We start from the raw sequence: 7,799 nt of genomic DNA, 5'->3' as shown, positions 1-7,799 counted from the left end.
GCATTCTACAACCCCCTATTCTTTCAGTTCAGGGAAGTTGTAAGAAGTCTCTATTTCAGGGGCTTTTTTAAGAAATGGATAGTCTTTCATCTATTCTAGGTGGTTTAGTTAGTCCCCTGCCTGGTGGCTGGGGCCTGGATCAGATGACCTTTTGAGGTTTCTTTCTTGACTGACACAATGATTTGCATATTCTGCTTAGGTCTGCTTGGGCCATTTTATTTCTTTATCTGCAAAGGGAAGTGCTGCATCTGTAATTTATTTTAATATCTGCTTTCCCCTCTAAACTGCAAGCTTCTTGTGGGCAGGACTCATGTCTACCAGAGCTTTTGCACTCTCCCATGCATTTAGTAGAGTGCACTGCACAAGGTAAGTGCTCAATAAATACCATTTGATTGACTGAATACTTCATTAGGCTGGTAGAAATTTGGAATAATTCCTCCTTAGACTGCATCTAGAGTAGTGTGAAGATTGGTTCATTTCAATCAGTTAATCACTCAGTGCTATTTATTGAGCACTATGGGCAGAGCAATCTATTAAGAATTTGGGAGAGTATAATTCCACAGATTTGGTAGTCATGTTTCCTGACTAAAAGGCCACTGTCGTAGATTTCATTATATCCTTGGTTTAGTAGTTGGAGCTTTACTCCCTCATTTTTCTAGGATCCTCTTTATGATGGTTCTTCAGAACTATTATGTATCCCAGGTGAACTATAAAACAGGACTTTACTTTTCTCTCTGCCTAGCTTTCAATCCTCTCATTTTTTTACAGGTAGGATAAGGCCTTAATATAATCATCCTGTCTCCTCAAGTTGGGATACTGTCAAATTCCAGGTGGACCCCTGCCCTGCCTCCCTACACCCATATCCCACCCCACCATCCCCAAGGTGGATGATAAAATGGTGGTGGGGCAATATGATAAAATTAGTTTGATATACAAGAAAAAAATACAACACCCCCCTCCCAAAAAATTAACTGGTAGGATTATCCACTGTGTGTATTAAAAAACAGTATGTCTGTCATCTAGGGGTTAGCAGTTGCTTTGAATCATGCAGTGTTCTGAAAAAAAAACTTAACAGAGTTCAATCCTTTGATTTCGGGACTCAAAAGTAAACTGGTGAGTGCGTGAAAAAGGCATAATACTTCTTTAAAAATATAACTTGTGAATCTGTAGTGGGTTAAAGGCTAGTTTGCACTTAAAAGTTTCTAATTGTAACTAAATTAATTCAGAGTGTTTGCTCCTTTACAAAGGCTCTTACCATAAGATACTGCTCTGAACAAAAATTAAGAGCGCCTTAGAGTAACAAGGTCAAACCTCAAAGGTCTCTTAATGAACAGGAAGTTGAGGGTGAGTCTCTTTGCCTGGTTGAGGGCTCAGAAGCCATCCGTTCAAAGAAGCTTTTGTTTTAAGGTCTGGAGGAGGTGATCCTTTCTTGGCATTATGTCCAGGAATAAATGAGTCCTTTCAGACCCTCATGCTATTGTCCCTGGGACAGGTTCTTATTCCCTAGTGTCCTTTGCAGTAGACTGAATTGGTTTAGCTTGGGAGACTGCTAATTCTCATGGGTAAATATTAACTTTAGCAGATACAGAGTGTTTGGTTCCAGGGTTACAGAAGGGTCAGCGTGGTGCACTGCCCACTGTCATTTTTATTATAGCATGGGATGGAGAACTAGTCAATCAATAGTAATGAGCACTGTACTAAGCACTTAGGAGAGTACAGTTGAGACCAGGTCACTATTTTCAAGGAGCTTACAATCTAGAAGGGGTACAAGCCATTCATAATTATGTCACTATGGCAGATGAAATAAGAATCACAGGAATAGAAAGATGGGGAGGAGGGGAGTGAGAAAGGCAACTTTGGAGAAAAGAAAATGTGCAAAACAATGCCTAGAAATTTTAGTGCCTATGGCATGGCCTGATTTCATGGCCTTTGGGTGGCTTCTTGGCACAGATTCTTCGACTCAAAGGCTAAGGACTGAGACTCATCGATCATTATAGACAAGACGCACCATCATCATCATCAGCTCCATGGTGGAGGGTTTTGTGGGTGGGTTTTGCCAAAATGTGGGGTTAGAGGGATGCTCATCATTATCATCATATTCATCAATGGTATTTATTAATTCATTCATTCAGTTGTATTTATTGAGCGCTTACTCTGTGTATGTGCAGAGAGCACTGTGCTGAGAGCATAGTAGATTATACTACAACAGATTTGGCAGGCACATTCCCTGCCCACAGTGAACTTACCTAGAGGCAGGATGGGGAAGTGGAACTGATAGTTATGGAGACCCACATCTCTGCCATATCTGGAATGCTATCCTTCCCATCTCCCCCTACACCTTAATTGCCTGGGAGAAAGAACCTATGAGGGAAAGAATGTAGTGTGTCTATACCATACTTGACAGACCCTTGGGGTGACTCTGGTGATGGGAAGATTCACAAGATACTCAGTTAGCTATCTATTGCTTCAGGTCTGTCTCTCCATTACACATCTGTCTCGTCTTATCCAAGTTTTGATTTCATCCTATTGGTTCAAAATGCTATTTGATGCCCTAAATAAGGTATTGGAATGGTACAGTTGCACTAGCTTGTGTTACTTGATTTTTGATTCTTGAACTCAACAGGCAAATTAATGTAAATTAATACAGCCCTGTACTTTTAAAAGAGAACCGTCCCTGATTCAGATATCCTGAGGAAGAATAATGCTAATTCTGGAAGTCGAGGGTAGTGACTTGCAGTCCCTTTTTGATTTCCCACCTCTATTAAGTTTTCATCGGCCCTTGAAATCCATTTAATGACTTATCAAATGGAGGGAAGTTAGGAATATTTTTGCTTTAACTCTAAATTCTGGGGGAAAAAAATCCCAAATTACTCAAGCCAGAAAGATATCGTTTCTACTGCAGAATGGTTGCTATTGCCTTGCCCATCTTTGTCTAACTAACTTGTGAGAGTGGGTGTGGTGAAAAGGTGTGCAGAAAACCTGCCTGCTTTCCATGGCCTTCACCACAATTGCCATCTGGCCCTACAGTTACTTCCAAAGATTTGGAGTAGAACCTAACAATGTCCTTGACAGCTAAATAACAAATGAGAAAATGAAAGCAGTTTTCTTTAGAACTAATTTAGCACAATCTTGGTCAAACTCCAGGCTATGCTGAATATTGTTTGCCCATCCCTAGAGGAGTAGGTGGAAGTGGCTGAGACCTGAAGGCATTCAGCCTAAGTTTTATAGTTTCTTCTAAGACAGCACTTTAATATTTTAATGGAAGGCTCTTTGGGGAAGGATGTCATATTCTCTCTGAGGTTATGAGAGTTATTTTAAATAACTGAACCAACTGCATCTATTGTAAAGCACACCATTTAGCCAAAGGTACCTATAGTGAGTATCATGATGAGTCACTCTATAGTTCCATTTTCCTATATGGGTTGTACTTTCTTCTTTAATTTATAGCATTTAAAAGATACTTCTCATGTCTATTAGGAGTTCTAATTACTTTTCCTATCCAGAATTCATTATCATCCCAGGAGTAAAGCTCAGCCTAAATTTTGTTAGCTGAGCTTTCCTGTTCTGATTCAGAAACTTCCCTTTCCTCAGGAGAAGATGATTTTGAAGATGAAGAATGCTACCTCCTGTGAGGATTTCTTTATTATGCTATTTCTTTTTAACTTCCTGGCTTTACTCATTCTTTTCTTTGTTTGTAATTTCCTTGGGGGACTAAGATGTTTCTCTGAAATATTTCATGGATCTTTTTTCCTTTTAAGAGTGACTCTCCTTTTGATACCTGATTAGCTAGACTGTTTAGGGGCTATAAGATGCCTCTTACTCTACTGTTTGCTGTCAGTGTAATATCCCTGCTAATTGGCCCCTGGACAATCTGTGTGATGGCAGACTGGACTTCCTCTTTGACTCTCAAGAGGAGGGTGCCACATTTTCCTTCTGTGTCTGGGGCTAACTTGATATACAGTTTTGAAAGGGAGTGGAAAGAATTCCAGGAGCAGAAGCCTCTCTGTCTTCCTGGCTTCAAGAAGAGCACAAAGTCCTCAGCAGACCCAGAGCCTGGTTAGGAAGAGAAAAGTCCCCATCTCAGCCCCTGAGCTTACAAGCCAAGGGTAAGCAAACAAGCCAAAAAAGGGAGACAGTACTGTCTTTTGGAAAGAGCACAGACCTGGGAATCAGGGGACCTGAGTTCTAATCCCTGCTCTGCCACTTATCTGCTGTCTGATCTAGGGTAAGTTAAATCATCTAAAATTCCTTAACTGCAAAATGGGGCTTCAATACCTGTTCTCCCTGCCACTTAGACTGAAAACTCTTCAAGAGGCCTTATTTCCTCCAAGAGGCCTTCCTGACTAATCCCTCCTTTCCTCTTGCCCTTTACTCCTTTCTGTGTCGCCCTGACTTGCTCCCTTTATTCATCCCCCTCCTGGCCCCAAAGTACTTATATACATATCTTTATGCGATACTGTTATACTGTACTCTCCTTAGCGTTTAGTACAGTGCTCTGCAAACAGTAAGTAACAATAAGTACTCAATAAATACGAATGAATGAATGAGGGAGGCAGGAGCTGTAACCTGACTGTCTTGTATCTACCCCAGGTTTTAGTACATTACTTGGCACAGAGTAAGCACTTAACAAATACCGCAATTATTATGTCCAACGCTGAAGTCCAGTGAGGTGCAAAGGGCCCCAATCTGAGGAGCTCCAGAGCCTCCACTGGAGACAAGAGGGGCTCCCTGCTTGGCTTGGCAACACATCCCCTAATGGTCTCCAGAGAGAGGCCTCTGGTTCAGCTCCATAGCCCTGCAGGGCAAGGGGAGCCTCTGGTTCACCTCAAGGGGTTGCGCTTAACTTTGGGGCCAAGCAGGGTGAGAGGAACCAACTGCAGGTTACTTCAGAGTCCCCAACTTGACCTCAAAGTCTCCACTTTGGTGTGTGGGCAGGCCAGGGGTAGATGTGCCGCGGGGAGATGCACCACTAGCTCACTGTTGAGTCCCAAGCTGCCTGCTAGTGTTTGAGGATGAAGGCAGCCTCTGGCCTACTCTTGCCCCACAGCACTTATGTATATATCTGTAATTCTATTTATTTATATTGATGCTTGTTTACTGTATTGATGTCTGTTGTCCCCCACTCCAGACTGTGAGCCCATTGTGGGCAGGGATTTTCTCTCTTTATTGCCATATTGTACTTTCCAAGTACTTAGTACAGTGCTCTGCAAACATTAAGTGTTCAATAAATATGATTGAATGAAGAAATTAGAGAATAAATAATGAATATTTATTCATACAAATAAATATATTATTTACAATATATTTCAACATATTTATAAATAATATAATCTATAATGCTAATATAATAATTTATTTATATGTTTTATATATCTATAAATGCATATTTATAATATTACAAATAATGAATAAATTAGAGAAGCAGTGTGGCTTAGTGGAAAGAGCCCGGGCTGGGAGTCAAAGGTCAAGGGTTCGAATCCCCGCTCTGCCACTTAGCTGTGTGACTGTGGGCAAGTCACGTCACTTCACTGGGCCTCAGTGACCTAATCTGTAAAATGGGGATGAAGACTGTGAGCCCCACATGGGACAACCTGATTACCCTGTATCTCCCCCACCACTTAGAACAGTGCTCTCCACATAGTAAGCGCTTAACAAATACCAACATTATTATTATTATTATAAATGAATGAATGAGAAGAACCCACCACATTCCAGAGGTGGGCCAGGGAACATGAGTCTCCAGCAGGAGACAGGAAGTAGAGCTACAATGCTGGCTCCACTCTCAGCCCCCACCCATCAATCAATCATATTTATTGAGTTCTTACTGTGTACAGAGCACTGTATTAAGAAATCCAGTTTTATTGAGTTTGCTTTACTATGTGCAACATAAAATTAAAAATAACCCCTTCCAATAGCTTATGTTAAATGAATAGTATTGGCAAGTGAAAGGCAAATTAATTACTTGTTTTTACCATTTAAAATGTATTTTGTCCTTTACCGTGATTTTGGTGGTGCATAGGTAGGGGAGGGCATACTAGTTTTGCAGGGTGAGATGGTTAGTCATATAAACCAAGTGCTTAGCACAATGCTCTGCACAAAGAAAGTGCTTAATAAATACCATTGATTAGTTTAACTTCATCCTCACCAGGAAAGGCCTAAGGAGTAAACTGGATTCATGGAGAGTTTGGGAGGACAAGGAGAGAGAGGATTTAACATTATTTTACATAAGAACTGGATTTAAGATTTCCTGGAATTTTGAGTCCCATGGAAATAGACCAATTTAGGTAAACTTGTAGGTCCCTTTTTTCCAGTAAAAATTAAAAAAAATGGAACCCAACAGATGCTCATTAAATTGATACTGATGATGATAATTATTTTTCTTTATTGAAATCTCCCTGAATAGTCTTTGGCCCAAGATTGTGGTGCCTTGAGGAAAAAAGAATCTCCGGATAAAAAGGGCATTCTGGTTCAAATTAATCTTCCCTGGCCAAATTTAGAAGGTGTGGCCTTTAAATCTAAGTGCTTTTTTTTCCTGGCAAAATGTGCCAGAACAGAGTATTGGTACACTCAGTTCTTCCAAACCATATGTTTTTATTTCGTGTTTTGGATAGAATAGAATACTGTTAGGGAATCATGGAATGTCATCCAACATAGCACATCTATCTGGAGAGAAGACAATGTGATATCAAAAAAAATGGCTATGTACATATGAACATCACTGGATACAATGTAATAATAATGACTGTGGTATTTGTTAAGCAGTTACTAGGTACCAACCATTGTAGTACGCCCTAGGATAGATAGAAGATACACAGACATGGTCCCTGTCCCTTTTTGGGTCTACCGTTTAATTAGGAGGGAGAACAGGAACTGAATACCCATTTTACATATGAGGAAACTGAGGCACAGAGAATATAACTTTCTTACTCAAAGTCACAGATCAGGCCAGTGGGAGAGCAGGGATTAGATCCCTGGCGAATCCCCGGCCTTCAGACTCCCAGAGCCCTGCTCTTGATGCCATGCTGCTTCTCAGGTTATAGAACTGAGTGTACCTTTTAATGCACTTAGAGTAAAAATGAAAAGATTGCCATTTCATTCTCAGATACTTTGGTATTTTTGCTTTTCCTTCCAGTCATCCTCATCACCCGATGATTTTGATTTCCTAAACATAGGGCAGTGGCCTAAATAACATGTGGAAATTAGCAGCTGCGTTTCTTCCCTTACAAAGCTCACAATCTAAAACAAGGGAAAATTTAATATTTAAACCACATTTAAAATAAATATATAATAGAGCGTGGGCCTGGGAGTCAGAAGGAGCTGGGTTCTATCCCAGCTCTGTCATGTGCCTGCTGTGTGGCCTTGGGCAAGTCATTTAACTTCTCTGTGTGTCAGTTACCTCTTTTGTAAAATGGTGATTAAGACTTTGAGCCCCATGGGGGACAGAGACTGCATCCAACCTGATTCCCTTGTATCTACCCCAGCACTTAGAACAGATAGTAAGCACCTAACAAAATTTAAGTGCTTAGTTCAGTGCCCTGCACACAGTAAGTGCTCAATAAATACAACTGAATGAATGAAATACCATCATTCTTACTATGTAAAATAAAAGTAAATTCTGTAATAATTGTGGTGTTTATTTTTAGGGAGTTTTTTTAACATGCAGTTTGGGAGGGGTAATGGGGTTTTGTTTTGCATGTTAATAATATTCTTATGTCTGTCACCCCATTAGAGGGTAAACTCCATGTGTGCAGGGCATGTGTCACCTGCTTGTTTTGTACTTACTAAGGGCTCATTCATTA

This window comes from Ornithorhynchus anatinus, chromosome 6, assembly GCF_004115215.2.
Source record: "Ornithorhynchus anatinus isolate Pmale09 chromosome 6, mOrnAna1.pri.v4, whole genome shotgun sequence".
NCBI classification, from domain to species: domain Eukaryota; kingdom Metazoa; phylum Chordata; class Mammalia; order Monotremata; family Ornithorhynchidae; genus Ornithorhynchus; species Ornithorhynchus anatinus.
The sequence above is the reverse complement of the archived record's forward strand: the minus strand, read 5'-3'. Positions refer to the sequence as shown.